Genomic DNA, 12,918 nt, shown 5'->3' with positions numbered 1-12,918 from the left:
TGCTTACCTCATGAGCAGGAGACAGACACTGTGACTTTGAGACCTGAGGCCCCGGAATTTGTGCCACAAAGTGGGCATTCTGAGGATCACTCACCCCGTGACACTGAGGTGCAAGAGTGTGAGGCAGAAGAAGAGACAGCGCCTACTCCTAAAAGACAAAGAGTCAAGAGGGAAGTTCATGCGCCTAAGAAACTGACTTATGATATTGCTGGGCGAATGTTCTGAACAGGCCTGGCTTGCCCCAAAAGAATTTCTGATATGCCTGGTCTCCCTTATCTGTAAACCTAGAAGGAGAGAACCCCAACTCACCCCTGGACAATCTGTACCAGACACTGCGGTGTCACCTGAGAGTGCACAGAAACAGCCTCCCATCTTATGAAAAGTGGTGGGAGGCTCCTCTGTCTGTATTGAGCAGCCGCATAGAGGCAAAATGTGCAGTAGAGTTAAAAATGTCTTTGGGGACCAAAGATTCAAAGTGGGGGGAGTATGTAGCGGGGCAATTTTTGCTATTAAGAATGCTCAGATCTGAAGTGGTAGAATTGATAGTCTTATAATGTAAATAAGCATCTGATGCCATCTACTGGCGAAGAAATGGAACGGCGTGTTCAAGGTTTGTTTTTTTCAGAACATCCAGAAGGGATATGAATTAATTACCCAGGGACACTCAGGGCTGCAAGGCATGCTGGGAAGATATAAAAGACCTTGTGTGGCCATTTTTTAGCTCTCTCGGCCTCGGGACCCACATCCTGGAGGAACCCTTTCACAGTGTTTTGGTGGAGTTCTGGCCTACCTCGTGCGGAAGCAAGCCATCGGTATCCAGGCAAGTGTTGGAGGGTTCCCGATCGTCTCTGAAAGTGGGAACTGGACAACCAGACGAGTGCAGAGACCAGGTGGAGGCCGTGTGTGGTGAGAGCATCCAGTCATCTGGGCCTCGTGTGGTGAGAGGGCTCGGGCCCAAAGCTTTGTACTGTTTACACACACACACACTTAGACTGCCGGGGAGTGCTGCTGGGACCGTTAGTTCCACGCTGCCAGTGTGTTTCCCTAAGCCACATGTGCCAGGACCTGAAAGCCTTAATCAACTGCTTGATGGCCGGCCATTGAATATTGTGTATTAACCAGGAAAGAGTGCGCAGTCACCCTCCACGTTTAATCCGCAGTCCCTGTTTTGCATCAAACTACTATTAAATACCTGTGGATTACAAATTGAGTTCACATTGCTAGCGAAGAAAGAGATCAAGGACTAATACTACTACATTTTATTGGCAAGGCCCTTGCAGCGCTGTTACTGTTAGACAGATACTGTCATAGGGAAGTTACTGAGTGATTACCCGTTACGGTTGTGTTTTATTCTGTTGGGTGTTGCGTGGCGCATACTGTGTGGTTTGTGTACTGGAAGTGGGAAGGCGCGCAGCCTCGAAGTAAGACCTGCGCGCTAGTCCCACTTGGAGACACCAAAATACCTGCGGCCGTAAGGGGGGTGTAAAGAAATTGTTGCGCACAGCCTTTCGCAATACTGAATGTGCACCACTTATGTTCCGATTGTGTATTACAAACAACTGTTTTAGTAAAGTCAATGATTATTTAAGTTTAACTTGTGTCTAAACGGTTCCTTTGTCGCTCATAAACTATTGTGTCAGTTTGCACCACAGCTTGACCAGGGAGTGAGACCCAGAATACTGGGGGGGGGTAATAAAAGCAGAGTGCAGGGCCCAAAACAATTACCGCTCCTTCGGGGTAAGCGCTACATGTGCCCATAAAGTCAATGAACTGCAGTCCAAAACAACATTTTTTCTAGTTTCCTAGTCTTACCAATCTGACGTGACATTTGTTGTATGTTCTAGATTCAGTGGTCGGCAAACTGTGGGCCCCCGGGCCGGATGTGGCCCTTTCTTGCTTAATCTGGCCCTTAGGGCATTATTCCTCTCACTGATACAAGACAATATTTCAACTGACAACAACAATGGGGCACTATTCCTTCCACTGTCACCAAAGGTGTAGCACTATTCATTTCTAACGACACCATATACGACGAGACTATTTCTCCTCACTGACACCTTCCAGCAGGATAATGCACCATGTCACAAAGCTCCAATCATCAACCACTGACAATGAGGTCACTGCACTCCAATTCCTCACCAGTCATCCAATAGAGCACCTTTGGGATTGGTGGAACTAGGGTGACCACGTGTCCCGGATTGCCCAGGACAGTCCCGCATTTTGCATGTCTGTCCCGGGCACATTTATTCCAGAACAATACAGTGTCCCAGAATGAAACTTACACAGCCACCCCCCGGCCAATCTGATACCCCAAAAAAGTCACATCACCGCTTTACTCACTTACAGTACTTGTCCTGGCCGGGAATGCTTGGAGGAGCACAATCCCGCCCCCTGCTTGTGATTGGAGAAATGCTAAATCCCGCCTCTTGTGTCCAATCACTGTGATGTGATTCGTTACAGCACAGGCTGATTTTGGGAAGGGAGGGTGTCCCTGAATGGTAGTTTTGAAATGTGGTCCACTCTAGGTCAGTGGTTCTCAACCTTCTAGTGCCGTGACCCCTTGATAAAATTTCCCAGTTGTGGGGGACCCTAACAGTAAAATTATTTTTGTAGCGTGGGTTGTCAGCACCCAAGGCAAGACAAGTAATTTGCACCCCTAACCCACGGATACTTGGCGCTCCCTGAGTCCCCTCCACTCGTACGGTATTAAAACCCCTTCTTGGTACTCACTGTGTCTCGCGCAGCAGTGACACATATGCCAAAATCAGGAGATAGGGTCTCCTCCAGCCCCTCCCACTTCACATTCTCACCAGCCAGCTGACCTCTAGTCTCTGCCCCCCAGTCACGCCGTGAACTGAATGGGTGGCTGCGAAGTTGAGTGGGCCAACGCAAGCTCCAGGACAGCCCTGATGGGTAGCCATAAAAAGGCTGGGAGACGGTGCAGGATTCAGGAACAGCCCAGGATTTGGTGACCCCTGGCAAATTGTCATTCGACCCCCAAGGGGGTCCCGACCCCCAGGTTGAGAACCACTGCTCTAGGTGGAACTGCGTGATGCGATCATGTCAATATGGACCAAAATCTCTGAGGAATGTTGTTGAATCTATGCCATGAAGAATTAAGGCAGTTCTGAAGGCAAAAGGGGGCCCAAACCAGCATTAGCAAAATGTACCTAATAAAGTGGCCAGCGAGTGTAAATGGGCCCCCCAAATTCCTGAACTCCTTGAGAACTTGAGATGTAGAAAACTATATGCTATGGGCCAGATTCACGTACTTGCGCTTTGGCGTAACGTATCCCCTTTACGTTACTCCGCCGCAAGTTTTCATCATAAGTGCTTGATTCACAAAGCACTTGCGTGTAAACTTGCGTCGGCGTAGCGTAAAGCTGTCCGGCGCAAGCCCGCCTAATTCAAATGGGGCGGGGACCATTTAAATTAGGAGCGTTCCCGCGCCGAACGTACTGCGCATGCTCCGTTTTGAAATTTCTCGCCGTGCTATGCGCGAAATGACGTCGCTCCGACGTAATGTTTTGAATGGCGACGTGTGTAACGTACTTTCGTATTCCCGGACGACTTACGCAAAAAAAATAAATAAAATTTAATTTGACGCGGGAACGACAGCCATACTTTAACATGGGCTGTCTATTGTTACACCACCTAAATAGCAGCCGTAACTTTGCGACACGAAAAGCCGACTAGCGACGACGTAAGAGAATGCGACGAACGTGCGTACCTTCGTGGATCGCCGTAAACAGCTAATTAGGCATACCCGACGCGGAAAACGACGCTATTTCACCCAGCGGCCGCCGAAGTATTGCATCCTAAGATCCGAAGGCGTACGAAGCCGTACGCCTGTCGGATCTTAGCCAAATGCCGTCGTATCTTGTTTGTGAATTACAAATTAAGATACGACGCAGCAATTTTGAAAGTACGCCGGAGTATCAGCAGATACTCCGGCGTACTAATTCTGTGAATCTGGCCCTATGTTTTTATTGGATTAAATTGTGAAGAAAGAGAGAAAAAAAAACACACACCACAACCGTTTCCCAAAATGACTCGACTTTATTTAATACAGGCTTTCTTCATCTCTTGTCACAAATCTCACTGTAAATCCTCATAGAAACATACACTCCATGTTAGTATTGCTAACATATACGTGTACATACTTTATATACAGAAATAGTCCTATTTATATCAAAGTACACTTGATTTTTTTTTTATATATAACTTAGCAGCATATCAAATAAGAATACAATTCTATTCAACTCTGGAATCCAGGTCACAAATTTAAAACTTCCAGTGATTCCTTGTTTAAAGTTCTTTTTTTATTCCTTTTTCATTTTAATGTATTTAAAGTGCACCGGTCCTCCTAGCACAGCACAGCTCGGTGGCCAATTTGAGAGCTCCACCGTCGTCAAGGATATTGAGGCCTAGCGAATGACTAAAAGCCTGTTGTGAGTGCTTCAGCCTACAAAATGGCCACCGGGACTCTGTGAAGGTCACAAGTGCACTGTGATTGATCACAACCCCCATATACATAAAATATACATGTGTACGTGAGCCATGGCATACAGTGTTGTGTTCAAAGGTGAAACATTCAACAATAAACTTGGGTGATATCATAGTATACCTCTTCACCAGTAAATCACCGACAATAGTTCATACGGCATAAACTACTAAATAATGTAACAGAAAATAGGTTTTCACATAGATCGTTTTTTTTTGTTTTTTCTCTCATAAACGCCCTGCGCTATCGACAGGGTTGTTTTCTCCCCCGTATAAAATTAGATATTTACAGTTATTTGCCTATTCGTAGAACTCTTTTTAGTTCTGTGCATGCACACAACAGGCAGCTGGACTCATGCACACTGCGTGCACTTCTACACGTAACCACGCAAGCACTCACACACACATATTATTGCAAACTCCCTCGATGCTCGGTATTGTGCGCAGGGCATAGCAAGGGTGCTGAGTGTATAAAACAGGGGAAACTGCCCTTGGTGGCCATTTTGTGAGGCGGTTGGCGGGTAACAAGGGGCAAGGATGAGGTGCGCAAAATCTTTGGGACCAAAGGAAGGGAAATGGGCCTGTGTTGTTATGGAGACCAGTTGGCTTTTATTGTTCTTGGTCCCAATTCACACCTGAGCGTGAGCGTTTTCAGGGGATTTTAAAGATTTTTTTGTGCGCTTTTGTTGCACGTAACATGCATTGTTTCATGTACATTTTGTTTTGGCCAGTGGAAAAAACATATAATCTGTGATATCAATATGTTTCTGTATCTCAAGAAAGGCTGCGCACTAATCCCCACTTTCCTTCGGAACAACTTTAGGCCTCATTTACCCATACATTGTATTGGATCACTCTTTAAAGGGCATTGGACAGGCGGTGAATCGGTGTTATATTGCCTCCTCACCACAGGGCTTCTTGTGGGTCCTCACTAGTAGGATGAACGTTGGATGCAAAAATGCACTACAAGTGTGCTAAAATGCTTCTGTTGTGCATATTTAAGTAGTTTTGTTGCAGTATTTGGGGTCAAGAATGCACAATTATGTGTGAAAAAAACTCATTTACATGGGGCGGCATGACGCTCAGGTGTGAACAGGTGGCATTGACTTATAGGAAAGCTCATGTTGATCATGTTTTCTCTTTAGGAAATGTTTGACAAATTGCTTAGGTGTGAATAGGGGGCTTAACTGCAGTAGAAAAATAGTATTTAAAATTTGATTGGTCACCATAGGCAACACAAACACATTGCTTCAGGTTAATGATTGAGGCCTAATGATCTTTTGCTGGCCAACTGTTCCAGATTGTTGGGACAGTCCTGCATTTTGGACCTCAGTCCCGACAATACTGTGTCCTTGGCAATGTCCTGGGATCACTCTTGCTTGAGTTATCACGCATGTGCAGTAACTCAATAAGGCAGTCATTATGGTGATTGCAGGCTGTGAGTGGGTGGGTAAGGTAGGCTTTGTGCAGCAATTCCTGCAAGCAGGTGGTTTGGGGGCAACCTAAAATTTGGTAAGTATGCTACTGGAAATATCACAGTGAATTATGGCTTTCCCCATAGCAACCAACTAGACACTTTTCATGGTTTTCCAACCATCATTGGACAAATGTTTTTTTGTGGTCTACTTGGTTGCCATGAGGTACCACTTAATTCAGTAATTTGATAACGGAGGCCAAATGCAAGTAAAGTCATTGATTAATGGAAACAAAAAAGAAGATGTGAGCAGCAACTCAAATACAACCTGTCTAGGAGAAAATGAAGAATATGTAAGATTTAGCCTGAGGCCTCGTACACAAGAGGGGACATGTCCCGCTCAGAGTTTTCGGTCTGATGGTTGTACACACCATCAAACCGAAATCCGCGCGGACAGGATACGTGGTGACGTGGCCGTGGCCGTCGCCGCGACGATGATGCGGCGACGTGCGCGACCCTGGAAGGTCAATGCTACCACGCATGCGTCGAATCACTTCGACGCAGTGCGAGGCTTTCGGCCGAGCGGACATGTCCGGTGAGTCCCGTACAGACGACCGAACATGTCCGACAGACAGGCTTCCAGCGGACATGTTTCTTAGCATGCTAAGAAACATTTGTCCGCTGGAAACCTGTCCGATCCGCCGGAAAATTGTCCGGTCGGCCATACACACGACCGAACATGTCCCGCGGAAACTGGTCCGATGGACCAGTTTCAGCAGACATGTTCGGTCGTGTGTACAAAACCTTATTTGCCGAAGTCTCTTAGCAGGATCTGTGGGCAGAAAGAGTTGTTTCAGATACTTTTAGAAATATAGCCTACGCTAGTTATTTTGGCTTTAGGTGTTGGAGTGGCCTAGGTATAAGAACTTTTTATGATGATGATTTGGATGGATATCTACAAGGGGTAGCCAAAAATATTGCCACTATGTACAAAGGCATTCATTTTTTATTAGCCAACCCGACACAATGCACCTGCACTGCAGCTCTCAGTGGGCACAGCGGCCTAAGTAAGAGAAAAAATAGCACAGGTTAAATTTCTCTTGGATTGGGGCCCATTCAAAAATAAAGCACGACGCAGCATGAAGAGGCCATACCTTTTTTTTCATATAAAACTATCCTAATTAAAAGTAGGACAATTCTTTTCAAGCGTAAATTTAGCGTTAAGTAAGTGCTGGGTCAAAAAGGGCCTGAAACTGTATATATTTGAATGCACTTTTAACGGCTTTTAGGCAGCTTTCTTGTCATGATGTATACATCTCTATTGTTGCGCCTAGGGATGGACTGGCCATTGGGACTACAGGGAGTTTCCCAGTGGGCCGATGGCTCAGTGGGCTGGCTTCAGTGACAGCGGACCGCCGCCCCCCTCCACTCCTCTGTCTCTTCCTTCCCACAGCGCTCACCTCCTCTCCCTCCCCGCATTGCTCACCTGGGGGGGGGAACAGAGAAGCAAGAGGAGGACCAGAGGGGCAGGGGGGCAATAGAGGAGCATGGGGGAGGGTACAGACAGCTGACTCAGCAGCTATGGCCTGGGAGTTTCTTACTTCTGCCTAATCTTGTCCCATAAGGGGGGGCACCCAACTGATAATTTGTCCCGGGTGAAATAATGTCTAGCTTCCCCACTGGTACTGCCTATAAGAGTACCAGTACCAGTCGTTCTACTCTATTAAAGTAGAATGACTAGTGGCTAGTGAAGGGGGAGAGGGGGCTTGGGTGGCCGGGGGGGGGGGGGGGTGGCGGGAGTTGTCCGGCCGCCATGGGAGAGACCTGTCAAAGTGGGCCAGTCTGGATGAAGTCCAGGGCCAAATTTTTGTCCCAGTCCAGCCCTGGTTGCGCCTAAATTAAACTAAACTAATTATCATTCGAGTATATTTACTTTTCGATATAGATGCTGTCCCTATTTTATAGAATGTTTCTCTTGACATATAATTGATTTTTTTTTTACTGAATTTTTCAAGCACCAACCTTCTACTTCTTGCTTTGAAAACTCACATATCAAAGTGTTAATTGACAATTGAGAATGATACTGCTAATTAATAAGCACCTGAAAATTGTCAAAAATTCTTCTGCCAGAATCCTGATACCAGGACAGGGATTTGGGGAAGAGGTCCTTGTCCTTATCAACATGGGGACAGGTGGGACCCCTTGCTTTTCTTTTCTTGCATTGGGTTTCCCCATACTGTATACATCTATACCAGACTCAAAGGGTCTGGTATAGAATTTGGTTGGGAGTCTATACCTTTTGTTTTTGATTTTCTTGCATGGAGCCCCTCTTAAAATCCATACCAGACCACTATCTAGGATAAGGATCTAATGTGACTTTATTTTCCAACAAGTGCTAATTGACAAATTTCTTTATGGAATGATACTGCGAATTTATATGCAGGTTAAAACGACTTTTCTTTACACTTGTGTTTGTAATTGTGGTTTAGTTATTTTAACTTTAAAGAGAATCTATAGCCAAAGGGCCAGATCCACGTACCCTGGCGCATATTTCCGTCGGGCGCAGCGTATCTAAGATACACTACGCCGCCGTAACTTACTTTTTTTTTTGGAATCCCCAAAGAATGCGCGGCGTAAGTTACGGCGGCGTAGTGTATCTTTGGCAGGGTAAGGGCGCGCAATTCAAATGGATGTGATGGGGGGCGTGTTTTATGTAAATACGTCTTGACCCGACGTAAATTACGTATTTTTTCAACTGCACATGCGCCGTCCGTGGGGGTATCCCAGTGCGCATGCTCGAAATTAAACCGGAACAAGCCAATGTTTACGACGGTGATGTCATTCTACGCAAAGCCCTATTCGCGAACGACTTACGCAAACGACGTAACATTTTCAAAATTCGAGGCGGGAACGACGGCCATACTTAACATAGGATACGCCTCATATAGCAGGGGTAACTATACGCCGGAAAAAGCCGAACGCAAACAACGTAAGAAAATGCGCCGGCCGGACGTACGTTCGTGGATCGCCGTATCTAGCTAATTTGCATACTCGACGCGGAATTCGACGGAAACGCCACCTAGCGGCCAGCGGAAATATGCACCTACGATCCGATGGCGTACTAAGACGTACGCCAGTCGGATCAAGCCCAGATGCCGTCGTATCTTGTTTTGTAGATACAAAACAAAGATACGATGTGGGAACTTTGAAATTACGTATCATAAGATGCACCGCGTAATTCGTTTGTGGATCTGGCCCAAAATGTTTGGATAGAGTGTGTAGGAGTTCTTGTCCACACCAGGGAGATTAACCTTCTCTATGTGATCTGGTGTCCAGTACCACCAGGACAGAAATTGATAGAAAATTGTAAATATGATGGTTGTCACTGGAATAGACATAGGGACACTTGCTTTGGTGACAATTCTTTAGGAGGAAAAGACACTTAAGATGGCCATTAATTTGGCTGGTTCAGTAGGGACCGACCGAATTTTAATTCACGTGTGGCTGCTCCTGCTCAACAGAAGTTGACCTAATGTGATGGATCAGAGGTAATCATTTACATCTGGACACCCACAGACCTAACGTGGTATATATTTTGTTCCTCAATCTTTTTTTCGGAGAAAATAACAATCTTGCCAATTTTGTAACACTAACTTCTTTGTGTTAATTTGGCACACATTTTCACAGTTGAGCAAAATATATTTTGTAGTTAAGTTAGGCCAATTTTTAAAAGGTTAACACCCCAGGCTTGGAGATGTCCGTTATCCAAATAGAGAACCCTTAGAAAAAAAAGTAATTTGAGTTTTGTTCTGTTTAAAGGTGAATTGCAGTTATGGCAATACTTACATAGTTCCATTGTTCCAATTTGACCCTTTATGCAACTAGAGTAAAGTGGTCTGAAACCAACTTGATATCGTCACATCACCTCAGCCACGTCTAGCAGTTGGCACTTTGGGTACCCATCAATGGCTTGGAAAATGCAAACAATATAACAAATCTATATAAGGCTGAGGAAGTGTCACTGGAGTGTGCTCCAGACGCGGTCATGGGTGGGCTGGTGATTTTTTTTCTGACAGATTTGCTTTAAAGAGAGGATTATTAAGTGCTTTAAAGAGTTGTCCAGCATTATGGAAAATCCCTGCATCCAATCACCGATTGTGCCCTTTCTCCACAGAAAAGAGAATGATCCATAAATTGCACATCCTATAGATCTGACTGGCTGGTAACTTTAAATGGTAACTATTGTTTTTTCAAATCTATTAAATATACATGTGAATGTGATCAGCTCAAAGTAAATCATCTTCTTGATGGACATTAATGTTTTCAAATCTTTGTTTTAAGGTGCGGTTCATAATTATATACCTACATGATGGCAGCCATATTTGTTCATTCTGGGGCAGATTCACGTACCTCGGCGCCGGGCGCAGTGTATCTAAGATGCACTACGCCGCCATAACTTTTTTTTTCGAATCCTCAAAGAATTTGCGCCGTATGTAACGGCGGCGTAGTGTATCTTTGGCGGCGTAAGGGCGCGGAATTCAAATGGATGTAATGAGGGCGTGTTTTATGTAAATACGTTGTGACCCAACGTAAACAACGTTTTTTTTTGAACGGCGCATGTGCCGTCTGTGGGGGTATCTCAGTGCGCATGCTCGAAATGAAACTGGAACAAGCCAATGTTTAAGACAGTGACGTCATTCTACCCAAATCCCTATTCGCGAACGACTTACGCAAACAACGTAAAAAATTTAAAATGCGAGGCTGGAACGACGGCCATACTTAACATTGAGTACGCCTCATAATAGCAGGGGTAACTATACGCCGGAAAAAGCCGAACGCAAACGACGTAAAAAAATGCGCCGGCCGGACGTACGTTCGTGGATCGCCGTAACAAGCTAATTTGCATACTCGACGCGGAATTCGACGGAAACACCACCTAGCGGCCGCCGAAAAATTTCACCTAAGATCCGACGGCGTACTAAGACGTACGCCTGTCGGATCGATCCGAGATGCAGTCGTATCTTGTTTTGTAGATACAAAACAAAGATACGACGCACAAAATTTGAAATTACGCAGCATATCAAGAGATACGCCGGCGTAATTATTTCGTGGATATACCAAATGCTGATTGTCCTACTTCCCTCTCTATTAACAAAAGTATATTAAATCTTGATAGACTGATATACAGAATGAAAAACAAAACTGAAACAAAACAGCGCAAAAGTGAACAGTGAATTCTACTTAGCTGCTCTTGACAACAGCTCCTTTTTAATTCCCCTTTTTAATTTTTCCCCCTTTTTTTTATCAGCTCCATTATGGCTAAAGCATCAGTCTTTCAGCAGAGATGCTGACCTCGTATCAATATATAGACAGCCACTAGAGGGAGCCTCAATAAATCCATATAGTAAAAACAATTAGGAAAATGTGGAATTTCTTTAGGGCAAATGTTACAATAATAACTTAGAATGTATATTGCTGAATTTACAGTGTAACATACATTAGTTACCTTTAAATAGCTAATTTATAAGACACGCTACAGCAACATAATAATTTAGCTTATTTAAAGGGGAGCTTCACTCCTTTCTACTGCTCCTCCCCTCTGCTATGCAGATAGGGCACTTTTTTTTATTTTCTTTACTAAAAGACTTTGGCCTGCTGCCCCATTTACCTATGTGTATGTACACTGTGCCTTCTTGGATATGCAATGTCTCATATCCTAGGAGGCAAAGCTCTTTATTGACAGAGAAAGGAAAATACCCCCCAAGGATGGACTTTGAAGGCCAAGCTCAAAAGTACAAAAAAGTTTAATAAATGGACCAGACAAGATACGATTGATGCTTGTTGACAATGGACCTTGATGGTCAAGGTAATCTACACAACAACACTTGCAAAATGGTATCAAATAGAAAACACCAGGGATGAAAAGTGCACCAAGTGTCAAAGAAAAAGAGAGGAATGGGGTTTTTAACAACACAACAGTGTATAATACAACATAATTAAAAAAACACACTCCAAGGGACGGTGGAGGATGCCCGACGCGTTTCTGGTCTTGTGGGTAAGCAGAAGACCATCATCAGGGGCCAGAGAGTTGTATGATTTATAAGTTCTCAATCGTTGGTCTATAGATAGAGAAGTCCCTTGATGGGGTGGCAGTGGTAGGTGGGCTCAAGGTATGTCTCCTCAGGTAAAGCCCCTCCCGGAACAGACAGAGGTCCCAATACGGGGGGGTCCTTATATTTCAAAGGCCCCTAGAAACCTTTGGAGTTTGCTCAGGTGGATCCAAAGTGGATCAAGGGATGGGAACAGTTACTGCAGAGGGATGCATACACGGCCCGATGGCGTTAATCCCGGGTGTAGAGGGAGGAGGGAAACGGGCCTAGCCGCGTGTCATCGTGAGACCCACTGGCTGAACCAAGAAAAGCGGGCAGCCAGTCAGCAAGCAAGAAGATGGCGGTGCAAGGCAGAGCAGGGGCTGCTGAGAAGTGGATCTCAATAGGAAAATGCTGGATGGGTGAGTATCTGAAATGTGCAGAACACAAATTCAGGTAAGCAGGGGGGGGGGGGGGGGGGGGGGGGGGAAGATCCACTTTGAAGAAAACCAGTCACAAACCTGGGAAGTCTAAAATGAGAACAGAATTAAATGTGTAAAAGCAGAGGTTACCTCCAGTGAAAACCACAAAACGATCAATAAATACATGGATATGGGCTGAAGTTTTACGTAATGCTTGTCTTTTCCGGAAAAATGTTGACCTCCAATTGGTCATCATAGTGAAGGACAGCCTCCATGACTCTAGAGAGGTATTAATGGGCAGGATCAAATTCTGATTTTAGGGGGGGGGGGGATCAAGATTTGCGGTAGAATTTCAGCAACATGCATTTTTGGATCTGCTAAGAGACTTCTAATTGTCCATCCTTGTGAGTCGCTTACTTTAATGAACAGTTGCACCAGAAAGAGTGCCGAACAAACAATCCAAGAGTCCAACAATGATTTAATATTGGTT

At 45.0% G+C, this 12,918-nt stretch overlaps 1 long non-coding RNA gene across 1 annotated transcript; it reads right to left on the bottom strand.

Moving 5' to 3' along the window:
* Positions 1-4,039: 4,039 nt before the first annotated feature.
* LOC120924535 lies at positions 4,040-7,119 on the bottom strand. The gene is made up of 2 exons (XR_005746378.1): positions 6,722-7,119; positions 4,040-6,282 (listed from the first exon to the last, which is right to left on the bottom strand). It is a non-coding gene; the product is annotated as an uncharacterized LOC120924535 (long non-coding RNA).
* Between the last annotated feature and the right edge of the window lie 5,799 nt (positions 7,120-12,918).

This window comes from Rana temporaria, chromosome 1 (genome assembly GCF_905171775.1).
Source record: "Rana temporaria chromosome 1, aRanTem1.1, whole genome shotgun sequence".
Taxonomy (NCBI): domain Eukaryota; kingdom Metazoa; phylum Chordata; class Amphibia; order Anura; family Ranidae; genus Rana; species Rana temporaria.
The sequence above is the reverse complement of the archived record's forward strand: the minus strand, read 5'-3'. Positions and strand labels throughout refer to the sequence as shown.